Source organism: Pantherophis guttatus, chromosome 4, assembly GCF_059756535.1.
Source record: "Pantherophis guttatus breed Tessera chromosome 4, ASM5975653v1, whole genome shotgun sequence".
NCBI classification, from domain to species: Eukaryota; Metazoa; Chordata; class Lepidosauria; order Squamata; family Colubridae; genus Pantherophis; species Pantherophis guttatus.
In genome coordinates, this window is record NC_142066.1 from 127,076,060 (window position 1) to 127,089,174 (window position 13,115).

The window sequence follows — 13,115 nt, forward strand, 5'->3', positions numbered from 1 at the left end:
GGAAGCCTATTTCCAGTGCACACATGCGCAGAGCTGCCAGAAGGCAAGAACAGTTAAAACAAAAGGGATGATTCGGGAGTAGGGCTTGGAGATGATTGGCCCCTCCCATAAGACTTAAAAGAGGAGCAAAGGCACATGGGCCTTTGCAGGAAGCAACGTTGTTAATTCTGTTCAGTTTAAAGTTTGAAGCTCTGTTTGATTCTGGACTCCGTGTGCCAATTAGGCCTTTGGCACCCTGTCAAGGGAGATAAAGGTGGGTGATTATCAGCCTTATCCTGAAGGATTCTTTACAACTATTTGGGACTCATCTGTGAATGAACAGAATTAACAGCTGTTGCAATAAAAGAGGTTTTTGGGACTACTTATATGTTTTACTGACTCAGGAAGCCTAGGTCAGAACAGTTTCATCCAGGAAAGTGACTTTGACACACACCAGACCACATCTATCCTCTTTCAAACTGGGTGTTGGTCTTGTGATGAACGTTTCCCTATGTTGTAAGGACTATTGGGTCTTCACATCAGTAGCTTCCATGTCCTCCTTTGGTCAGTTTACTATACTGGCAGCATATCTAACAACTGGTTAGGTCATATGTATTGATGTCATGGATTTTGTTCTTCCCATTGAGTTGGCTTTTTAGAACTTGTCTTATCCTTTCATGGTACTTGGATGTTGCTGCCTTCCTTGTCTCCACACTCTGGTTCCTGTGTGACTATGGGATATCAAGGTACTTGTAGCTGGTCTCTATGTCTGCTATGTGGCCTGTGGTAGTTCCATCACATTGATTTTAACCACTTTCTTCTCCTAACCACCATCTCATCACACTTTTTCAATCTAAATGAAATCAGTCTAAATTTCAATCTAAATGAAATGAAATGTGGCTAGATAACCTAGTAGTTAGAACATTACCTTTAATGTAGAAGACTATCCTGGCTGGTATTTACCTTACCAATAGGAGTCCTGGGGCAAAGACCCCCTCCAATGCTTCCACCTGCTTACCTCAAATATGAAACTGACATGAAGTAGAAGAGTTATGCCTGTTCAGACAACATCTGGATTATCCATGCCAAAATCCATGCCAGATGTTGGTGAACCAGAACAATCAGTTGATAAATGGAGTATTGGACATGGACAAATCTGTCTGTCTATCTATCATCTCTATCTTTATCTACCTATCTCTATCTATCTATCTATCTATCTTTCTATATATCAATCATCTCTCTATGGTATTTTCTTTAAGGAAATCTACTGAAACTATATCTCAATATCTTTTAGCTGCTCCTCACTAGATGTTTTGTAATACCATTTTTTTCATGTAGAGCACTTTTCCAAACAAGGCTGATGCTCACCATTTTTATTTCTAACAAAAAGTAGACAGGAATGCCAAATACATTCTTATTAATCATTCTTAATTCTTACAGAATTATTATAAAAGAAGTCCAGTATTTTACTTTTCAACAGACCCGCTTCCTATTTCATCTTTTAAAAATCAGGTGGGTCAAGGAGATAATTGACAAGGGTAACTGTTGATGTTATATTTCTAACTTTTCATTCATTAAAAAAAATGAAAGACGGTATCCATGACAATTCCTTCTCCAATTTTTCTCCACAACAACCATGTGAGGTAGAGAGATTATAGAAAAACTCAGGGTTACATGTCAAGGACCCCACAAAGTATAACTAAGTTTCAACCCTTTGAAATAGTCCCGACAAGAAGCACAAAACTTGTTTATTAACATTATTTTTACTATAAGATTATAGTGACAAGGTTTTGCAAATGTGAAATCTTTCCTGTCCTTTACTTTTATTTTCCAGACAACTAGAGCGTATTCCTTCTGAGATGCTGCCCATCTTTTCTTCCTTGGGTTGACCTTTTGCATGATGGTTATCTAATCTGCAGCTGTCCCTCTTGTCTCTAAAGGTTACTTCCACAAACTATTTTACATTAAGACAAAATCATTCAGTGAGCTGCCATGGCTGAATTTAGATTTCAATTTGGGTCTTCTAAATCTCCACTTATTAACCGCTGCACCACACTACGGTCATATAAAGTCCAAGGCATCAATTGCCTCTCTTGACCTAAAAAATTAGGTTCATGTCCTAAATGTAGTGAAGAATGGAGCAATTTGAAAGATCTTGCAATTTATTTGACACTTCTAACCTGCCCTATTCCCAATAAAAATTCTCCCTGAAGCTGCATCTCCTACATCTAGTTCCAAAGCAGCAAAGAAAAAGATATCATCATAACAACAGCATTAGAAAACATTTGGGCACTCATATGTACAAGAGCCTTATTGTGGTTGGGGATAGCCAGTTTGCTCTAGTTTAAGACTTCAGGATAGAATCTGGAAGACCATGAGTTTTAATCTTGCTTTAGGCACTAATTCAGCTGGAGATCTTGGGCTAATCAATCTCTATCAGCCCAGGAATCAGGCAATGGCAGACCACTTCCAAAATCTTGTCAAGAAAACTTCAGGTTTAGTCCAGGCAGTTACCAGGAATCAACAATGACTTGAAGACAAACAATAAAACAACACTGTGATAAGGAATTTGCCAGAATATTACAATATTCTGGGAATTTGCCAGAATATTGCAATCAACAAGGTGTTTTCAAATCGAATTACTGTTGTAATATGACTACCATCTATCACTCCGGTTACATGGATGGAAGATGAGATGCAGGTAAAGAAAGAAGAATGTATGTTCATTGTGATTACATTAACATTGCTCTAGAGTAGTAACATGTAACTGGTCTCTGGTAGAAGCCAAAAGAACATGCACATTCTATAATTTTAGTCATTTCTTTTTTTTTTAAATTGAGTTTATAAACATATATAAAATAACATTTCCATTAATATCGGATGTGCAGTGTTTATACATATATACAAAATATATACCTGGTGTCACTTAGTCTACTTTTTGCTTTTATTTAACACACCTTTTTCTCTTTCTTTCATTTTATCATTCATCCATTCATATCACCTTCCCCACACGGTATAATATTCTGAATTCTCGTCATTGTTTATTTCATGGGTTAGTTTGCTCATCTCTGTGCACTCTAGTATTTTCCTGATTATAAGTTCTTCTAGTGGCAGAGCTTTCTCTTTCCAATATTGTGTGTAGACCAGTCTAGCAGCTGTGATTATATGTATTATTAGGTGATTCTTTTTCTTTCCATATGACCTCTTTACTATTCCCAGGAGAAATATTTCCGGTGTCAATTCAATATCTTCTCCAATTATTTCTTATAAGCATCCCCTAATCTTACTCCAATATCCTTTCGCTTCAGGGCATGTCCACCACATGTGAAAGAAAGTACCCTGACCATAGCCACATTTCCAGCAGTTTGGGTGTATGTTAGGATACATCTTTGCTAGCCTAGCAGGGGCTAAATACCACCTGTGGAGCATTTTGTAATGATTTTCCTTATACGTCGCAGCTCTGGTCAATTTAAAATTTTTATTCCATGCCTCTTCCCATTCATTAAAATTTATGCTATGTCCAATATTTTTCTCCCATGCACTCATTTGGTTTTTGGTTATATCCTCAGCTCTGTCCTCATCTAATAGATAATTGTATAATTTAGCCAAAATCTTTTTACCTGTTCCCATCAGGACTTTATCCAGCCCGTTATATCCTAGTTCTAAGCCGCATTGTTCTTTGTCTTTCTGGTACCTGGATTTTATTTGTAGATAGGTCCACCAGTCTAGATTTATTCCTTGCTCTCTCAGGGCGTCGTTAGATTTAAGATTTCCTCCTTCATCTAAAATGTCTTTATACCTACACATTTTCTCCATTCCCCACCTATTGGGATAAATCAGGGCCTCCATCGTGGAGAGCCATCTTGGGACTTTTGTATAATATCGCTGCCTAATTCCAGTCCATATTTGTATTAATGAGTCCCTAATTTTATGTCTATGAAAATATGTTTTCTTTTTCTTCTCTGTGTCCCATAGGTATGCATGCCACCCTCTCTGTAAATCGTGGCCTTCCAGAGTTAGGATCCTCTTATTTTCCAGAGTGGCCCAGTCCCTTATCCAGACTAGCTTAGCTGCCCTGTAATATGTTTCCCAATCAGGAAGTCCGAATCCTCCTATGTTTCTTTTTCCCTGTAAAATTTTAAGAGAAAACCTTGGCTTTTCCCCCTCCCATACAAATTCCCTAATGATTTTGTTTAATTCTGAAAAGAAATTTTTATCTAGATTCACCGGTATATTTTGATATAAGAATAGTAATTTGGGGAGGATGTTCATCTTAATCGCAGCTATCTTTCCCAAAAGTGACAATTATATTTTCTTCCATCTATCCGGGAATTATTTCATTTTCTTAATTAAAGGGGTATAATTATCATCTTTTAAGGATGAACACCTTGTAGTTATCCAAATTCCTAGATATTTTATTTTTTTAACAACCTGTAGTCCCAACATTTCTTCTATCTCTTTCTTCTGTACCTCGGTTACATTTTTGGTTAATATTTTAGTTTTGGTTTTATTCAATTTAAAGCCTGCCACTTCTCCGTATTTGTCCAATTCCTCTAGCACTTTTTGTCCCGATTCTATTGGGTCCTCTAGGATTAGGGCTACATCATCCGCAAATGCTTGCATTTTATAAACCTCTTTCCTAATCTTTAAGCCTTTAATTTCCTCGTTATTTCTGATTTTTCGTAGCAGGACTTCTAGAGCCAAAATGAATAATAATGGTGACAGGGGGCATCCTTGCCTTACCTCCTTCCTGATCTGGATGTTTTTGTCTTATCTCCATTTACTAAAATACTCGCCCTTTGGTTATCATAAATAGTTTTTATCATCTTTTCAAAATTTGTTCCGAATCCCATTACCTTAATTTGGTTAATCATAAAGTTCCAATTTAAATTATCGAATGCCTTTTGGGCATCTACAAAAACTAAAGCCATCTGTTTTTCGGGGTATTCTTCATAGTATTCTAGGATATCCAACACAGTTCTCAAATTGTCCCTAATTTGCCTCCCCGGGAGAAATCCATTTTGATCTTTATGTATCCAAGTGTTTAGTATTTTTTTGGTTCTTTCCGCCATTATACTCATAAATAGTTTATAGTCAGTGTTTAAAAGGGAGATTGGTCTGTAATGCTGAATTTGTTTTAGGTCGGCACCTTCTTTCGGCAGTAGTGTGACATGCGCTTCCCTCCAAAATTCTGGAATTTTAGAACCCATCAATGCATCATTGAAAATTTCCACTAATTTTGGTTGTAATATTTCTTCTAATTTTTTATATATTTCCCCTGGGAATCCATCCGGGCCTAGAGATTTGTTGTTTTTAAGCTTAGAGAGAGCTGTTTTTAGTTCTTCAGCTGTTTTCTTTCCATTGAACATTTCTCTCTCTTCCTCTGTTATTCGTGGAAGCTCTGTGTTTACCAGGTATTGCTCTATTTTTTCTTCTGGAACCTCCACTTCTTTGTATAGAGTTTCATAAAACTCCCTAGCTCTTTCTAGTTTATCCTCTTCTTTATTTAACAGATTACCCTTGGAGTCTTCTAATATATGGATTGTCCCTTTTTCATTTTCCTTTTTTAGTTTATAGGCCAGCCACCTGCCCAACTTGTTGGCATTCTCAAAATAGTATTGTTTCGTTCTTTTTATTTTTTTGTGCTAGATCCTCTTGATCTATGATGTTCAGTTTGTGTCTCCACATCAGCCAACTTTCTTTTGCTGCTTTATCTCCCGGGTTTTCTTAGAGTTTTCTTTCTGCTTTTCCTAGGTGGTTTAAATAATCATCCAGGGACTTTCTTTTTTCTTTGCTTTTGTATGCACTGTATGATATCACAACCCCTCTTAAATAGGCCTTCATTGCGTCCCATACTATTGCATGGGGTGTTCCTTGATTTTCATTTTCTTTGAAAAAGGACTTTACTTCTTCTTTAAGTTTTTTTACACATTCTTTATCACTCAATAGTTTGGCATTAAACCTCCATCTCTGTTGCTTCTTTCTCTTTACACTCTTCCACTTTATTTCTAAGGGATTATGGTCTGCCCAGGTGTTTGGGTTGATTTCTGCCATTCCTATTTCTAGTCCAAGCTTCCTGCTAACCCATGCCATGTCTATTCTGGACCACGACTTTTGTGGGTTAGAGTAAAACATATACTGTCTGTCATTTGGGTGTAGAGTTCGCCATATATCAATTAAATTCAATTTGTCCGCTAAATCAAAGAAAGCTTTCGGTAAATTTGCCCTTTTATTTTTCTTTGTTTTATTGCTTTTATAATCTTTATCCAAATCTACAATCCCATTAAAATCACCTATTATGCAAATTTCATTATATTCCATTTTTCCTAGTTGCTCGTGAAGTTTTTTGAAATATTCTCCCTGCTTTTTATTTGGGGCGTATATACCCACTAATAATATTTTGGAGTTCCCTCTCATAACCTCAATCATAAGGGTTCTTCCCTTTGTGTCATTATACTTTAGCTCTGCTTCAATTCCTTTTTTAATGTAGATTACCACCTTTTCTGCTAGTGAAGTGAATGTTTTACCATATTTTTTATATTCTAAATATTTACCCTCTTCCTTTTTTATCTGCACCTCCTGTAGACAAATTATGTCTGCATTTTGTTTAGCTAGTTTTGTAAGTGTTAGTTTCCTCTTTTTATAATCATTTAGTCCATTGACATTTACTGATATTAGTTTCAGATCGTTCATTCCTGTTTTCCTTGTCTGATTTTTAGTTTCTGTTTGTTCGTACGGGCTCTTACTGGTCTTGCTTTTTTCCCTTTGGCTTCTTTTTCTGTCTTCTTCTCCTCCGCGGTTGCTTCCTTAGTATTTCGCTGGGGTGAGGTTTCCTCTTCTACTGCTATTGTCTCTATTTCCTCTTTACTTACTCTGTTCTTCCTCCGTACCTCTCAGCTTATCGAGGAAGTCTTGTGCTGTACTCAGACTATCTATTTTTATTTTCCTCCCTTGCCAGGTGATTAACATCCCTTCTGGCAGGAGCCATCTAAATAATATATTCCTTTTGTTTAGCTGCACAGCTGGAAATCTATAATCCTTTCTCACCTCCCTCACTCTTCTTGGTACCTGTTTTAGGATTATCACTTCTTTTCCTCTGTATGTTATCGGTTCTTCTCTTGCCATATTGTACAAAATGTCTTTCACTTTTTTTCTTGCGAACCTAACATGCACTTCCCTAGGAAGCCTGTTCCTCCTTGCGTAGTTTGTCTGTACTCTGTATACGTAGTCCAATTCTCTGATTATCTCTTGCTTGTCTGGTTGGAGTACTTCTGCAATTACTTCCACCATCTTCTCTCCCAGGTCTTCCTCTTTGTCTTCTGCAATATTTTGGAAGCGTAAATAAAAGGACACCCGGTCCATCTCCAATTGGATTATCAAGTCCTCTAGCTCCCTATTTTGCATTGTCAATGTCTGGTCCACGGTATCTAATTTCTTCTCATTTTGTTCTATTCTTGATTCTGCCTTCTGAATCCTTTGTTCATTGTTAAATATTAAGATTTGAATCTCGTTCATCTTCCGGTCCAGTGCATGAATATCTGTTTTTAATTCAGCATGATTATTTGACATTTTTTCTGCATAGCCATCATAGTTTCTTGAATTAGGGTCAATGTTGATTGCATAGTTTGCATTGTTGGTGTTGCTATGGGTTTTTCCATTTTTGCCAATCCTTCCATTGATTTCTGAGTAACCAGAGAGGTCATCATTATAGTAGGATTGGAGAGGGTCTTTTTTCCTGTTTTCACAATCGTTGATGACATGCTTGTCATTTCTTTCAGAATTGTTTTTTGTTCTCTAATTATTCTCTCAATATTTCTCCAAATTCTCATTCACTGGCTGCCACCTCTTCTTGTCTAATATTATCTGTTATTTTATATTGCTAATGCCTCTTCTAATTCTTCAGGTAAAGGTGGATTCTATTTGTCAATCAGTATCAATTTGACAGTCTATGTCACTTCCAATCAATGTCTTGAACTAATGTCACTTAGTTTATGATATTAATAATAAAGATTAATTCGTGGTTTATAATTAATTTGTAGTTGGTAAGTTTAACAATTGATCATTAGTTAATTGATAAGAATTTGATTTTGTTTGCAAATAATTAATTCAAGTCCTACTAACATACAATGATTGTCTAACCTCTCTTAATAACTTAAATAACATATAATACAACACTACCACCAAAGTGATACACTATTATAATCTATAACTTAATTTTCTATATTCAACTTAATTCCTGACTATTTATAAATAAATTAATATGAATAAATACTATGAATGAGCATAAATACAATTATAAATAAATCTAAAAATTGTATATGATATAAAGATATATACTATATATGCCAAATCCAAAAATTAATTCATATAGGAGTTAACAGTTTTTATTAATAATTATATGTAAATGATCAAGATGTTAAAGAAAAGATCATCAAAGGGTATCAAAGTTGCTTTCCCCCACCTTCCCCCCCTCCCCGCTTTTTGGAATATGTGCTATTCTTTGTTACTCAGCCTCCGATCTTCTCCAAGCCTCTTTTTTCTCCAAGTTCATTAATTAAAGTCAGCCCTCTATGGTATTTCTCGCTGCTAAACTGTCTGTGAGTCAGCCGTTTCAATTATTGCTCTGTCAAATCTCTGTAATGGCTGCACTTCCTGCTCCCTGGTGCAGTCAGGTACACTCCGTCTAGCTTCACCCTCCGATAGTTCTACTGCTATAGGCAACAAAAGGAGAAAGTTTTCCTGAATTCTTATTTCTTTTACTTGCTATGCTCACCTATCCTCTCTTTGCACAGGTGGTCTCATCTTGTCAGTTCTTTTATTCTCCTTGCCAGCTTGTCAGGCTCTATAGCTTTTCAATCTGCTCTCTGCTTACAGTCGCTGCTCTTTTCCTCTCCGAGCCCTTCACACCCGACTCCACCAACCCCTTCTTCTGATGTCAAATTTCACATAGGCAGGAAAGGCGTGTTGGTCTGATTTCAGCACTGCAACCTCTGATCTTCCTTGCTTCCTATCTAATTGCTGGTTACCGCAGCTTCGGGTCCGCCATTAATTGGCTGACTCACGCGTGTTGGTTTGACAGAGCCGCCCAGTCTTGCGATAAGTGTTTGCGCTTCGCTTTCTCGCTCACCCGGCTCTCTCTATCATCTGCAGGGCTCTCCAGGCTCTGCATCCCCAAAAGGTTCCCCAAAATACGGTGACTAGCGGTGTTGAGGAGCAGCGATCACTCGCTCAACACCATGTTGCCACGGATCACCAACCGGAAGTCTTAGTCATTTCTTTTCTTGTTCTACTGCCTGAAAATGTCCACTTTGTTTTGGGAACACAGTGACCAATTATCCTCTCTTCCCCATTTCTATTCTTGTTTGATCTTCCTTTAGTAAGTTTGTATGAACAACTTTCCATTCCTATCTCATCCTTTCTTACTGAGTCTATGACAACTTGCCATGGACAACTCACCCAGCCAACTTGCTATGGCCAACTCACTGCAGAACAACTCACAATAACCAACTCACCAAGGGACAAGTGACTGTGGGATAAGTGTTACACTAATAAAGAAGAAATAGTGGAATGGAATCATTAAAAAAGAATGCCAAAGGAGGGACAAAATGAAATGTGAATGCCAAAAATTAAAACATTTTTTAATTATTGTAAATAATTAAATTGAATTGTTAAATCGATCCACAGCAAGTTGTCCCATGGTGAGTTTAGCCATGTAGAGTTGACCACAATAAATTGGCTGTAGTGAATTGACTGTGGTAAATTGGCTATGGCGAATTGTCCCATTCCGTTCTTACTTGTACAATGTATTCTAATCTTTTCTTTAGTTATTTAGTTTTCTTAGTTGTTCTACCTCCCTTGTTAATTTATCTCAGCTGAAATGTGTAATTAATTAGTTTCAATTAGCTTCAATTTTCAACTTCCTAAAATATATGTAATTAATACAGGTGTAAATGGGTTGTTTTGTTTTGTTTGTAAGCAGAATGCACAGTTTCTTTGATATGATTATGGTTCTCTCTCTCTCTCTCTCTCTCTCTCTCTCTCTCTCTCTCTCTCTCTGTGTGTGTGTGTGTGTGTGTGTGTGTGTTAAAAGAGCTGGGATATCCCACAATATTACAGTTGTGTAGTGGCCTACACAACTAATTGCTACAAGTAAAAATGATTTGAGATGGAAATCCTATCTAGCTGTGTTCTAAAATTCAATTCATTTAAGTAAAAATCAAAATCAGAAAGCAAAAATGTGGCAAATTTAATAAAGAAATTTTTAAATGAATATAATTCAATCCCTTTCCCTAATCAAATTCTGATTTCTATGAATCTGTTGCATTTTAGTCCGACAAAATTTTATCATATTTTACAATTACTTAAATTTCATTTTAAAAGTGGTGTTAAGTTTTTTTTTTTTTTTTCACAAGCCAGATAATTGGAGAGCTCAGTTTTCCTTGATTTGGGATGACTGAATTATAGCAACGTGGTACAGGTATTTAAACCAACTTTGAGGAAATCCAAATGGATTCAATACAGCACTAGTTAAATCATTTCATCCACAAAACTCTCTTCCTTTTAAAAAAGGAGGTCCTGTTTTTTAAAAAATGAAACCGTAGTTTAACATTTCTACATGCAACCAAAGCAAAGCAGGCTGATCTATGAGATTTTTGTGCTGTATCACAAAGCATGAGCTGATATTTCAAATAGTTTTTCATCTAAAACTCTTTTGGAAGTTGAATAAACTATCACTACTGATCAAAAGATTTTGAAATATGCCTTCTCTCTTCTGCTGGCTTAGTTTGTATACTGGAAACAGATGTGAAACACTACTGAAGATATCTAAAACCAGCCTCCTGTATAAATTGATATTGATCAAAAGTTTACCATTTCATTCTTTGTAACAACTCTAGAACTCTTAGGAGTGTGTTTTATGAATGATGATGCATTCTATAAAATCATGATTCTGTTGTGCCTTGTTTATGAATGACACAAATGCATGCCAGCAGACACACATTGCTCCAAACAAATACAATTTTGGGGCGGGGGCATTAATTTCACATTTTATGGAATCATAACAAATTTCTTTGTTTAGTATGAACTTGACTGGCTGTTTGAACACTGAAATATTCAAGTCAATGAAGCATTGTTGGTATCTTTGGGTTTCAGCCTGGAATCCAGCAAATAATAATGATTTATGTCTTATCTCTACTGCAACAGATGTCATTATAGCAGATGTCAGACTCATTATGACACAATATGATTTGCCTCAAAATACAATACCAGAAAACATTATCCTTGTAATAAAAAAAAACTCTCTGCCATAATTTCCTTTTCCATCTATTATATGTGTTTGGTGGCTGAGATGTAGGATTTCAACCTACATTTCATCTGACAAAATAACTTGCTGCTGCATTGTGTATTTTCAATGAAAACTGAAGAAAACAAAAACAAATATTCCAGGGTCTGACTCTTGAATGGATGTAGCACAGGTTCAGTTAAAATTAGGTTGCTTGGCAGCAAAGGCAGCTCTGCATGATATAATTACACAGAAAACCTTAAGATTTTTGTTCAAACAATACAGCTGGCGGGTAGCAAATCCATCAGGAGGTTATTGGCCTCTCCTTAAGTGTACAGATATTACCTTTTATGCATGTTTTAATAAACCTAACTGGACAGTTATTTGCACTTTGTTGCTTTGCAATTTAAAAAAGAGTATTATACTGTTATACATAAATAAACTTAAAAAACCAGATCTAAAGGCAATTATTTAAAACATTGTGATTGATTAGATATTGATAGATATAATTATTTTGGCTGCAAAGTCCATTCAGACAAAAAAATGAAACACATGAGGGTCCATTTGACAAAAGTGCATGTTTTACAACTTTTAGAATCCATAGTAATCTGTGATCATAAAGACTGACTCTTGGGACAAACTTCACTGTAGCATTCTGAAGCTCAGTGGAGCTGGCTTACTATACCGTGAAGTAAATGATAAAGTGGAAATGTCCATGCTTTAAGCTAATCTTTAAACTAATACATTAAATCAAAAGATAAAATAATTTATCTTTACCTGCCACCTACTATTTCACAAGATTAGTTATAAAAAGCTAAGTTTTATAAGCCAACCTGCACATCTTATAAAATAATTCACTTGCAATATTAACTAAAATGTAATCTTCAGAACGTTGCTTTTATTTGTTCACATCTCAGGAATATATCATGAACAGTATGTAGATTGTGCACTATATAGGTGTAATCTTGATAATTTATTTTCACTTTCATTGTTAGTCTTTCCACAAAGTAGAAAGATGAAGAACTTCATGGTTCCATGTAATGTATGAACCTATCTTGATCTACCTCTACTTCAGAGGGCTAATGTTGATGAGAAATTTTAGTGATCATTGCAAGAAGAATGAAATGCTTATCCAGGTGTCATTTAAATGGTTCATGACATGTACTAAAATGGGAAGGGAAGGGAATGTAACTGAAGTTCCACTTTAGAGAAAGACATCAGTTATGATATGATTATGATTAGCTAGGAATTTCCTCATCGTTTACATTCCTTAGCAATCATAGCAATTTCCTTTGTAACAATAACAAGTATGAAGTTGCTTTCATTTCAAACTTTAGTGAACTTTATAATAATATAAAGGCTTCTCCTGCCTCGTCTCTCTGTCTCTTTCTATTTTTTTGCTTTTCCTCTGTTCTACTTTCATAGTAAATTAAATTAGCTAGAATACCCAGGAGACATAAAAAAAAAAAAACCTTCAAAGCATGTCCACAAATAATATATAAAATAGGTACGGTATGAATACCAATAGAACTTGAGATTTAAGTCCAGGAACCATTTGTTTAATGAATTGGGTTCGTCTCAGAGGCTTGAAACCAGAATAGAAAATACATACAAGCATGTACCGCACAAATCAAAGGTACGAATCAAATCAGTTGAGCACCTTCTGTTTGTAGTCTCTCCTGAACTTTCCTGAGCAATTGACTGGCTGACTGAGAAGTAGTAAAGCCCCAAATAATGAAAGATTTGAGTGAGGGGACTAAACTTTTGAAACATCTAATTAAAAATATCCTTTTATATGAAGACAAAGTGATAAAATGGGACTAGGATAAATTTTTCTTTATTTATTTGTTAAATT